We start from the raw sequence: 464 nt of genomic DNA on the forward strand, positions 1-464 counted from the left end.
ACTCTTCTCTGGATTGTTTTATAACGACCAATTCTTTTGACACATCTTGATACGTTCCAAATATGATTACTTCTTTGAAATGAATTTCTAAATTTTCATAGCTAATATGGCACCTCTTTTACTTATTCACCTGAACAAGTGCCTCACCAATGTTCCATCACTGCATTGCAGCATGACATACAGTTGTACCAGCATACACAGGTACAACTGCAAAACTTACAAAATAAAATTTTAAATAATTTTACAATTGGCTTCTTAATTCTAAACTAATCTCAAACTAAAATTGAGTGTCACTATTTTTTGAGATAATTAAAACTTAAAGGTGGATTTTATACTATGGTATTACATTATGTTTACATTAAAAATACATATATTTTGCTTGCAATAAGACTTTTGGATGAAGTGAATTATATTATGACAGCTAAACACTGCAATTTGACTTCCTAAAAGAATACAAAATATAG

The sequence above is a fragment of the Stegodyphus dumicola genome, chromosome 2, assembly GCF_044657685.1.
Source record: "Stegodyphus dumicola isolate Sdum_Otavi_A_Nest chromosome 2, ASM4465768v1".
In the NCBI taxonomy this organism is placed as follows: Eukaryota; Metazoa; Arthropoda; class Arachnida; order Araneae; family Eresidae; genus Stegodyphus; species Stegodyphus dumicola.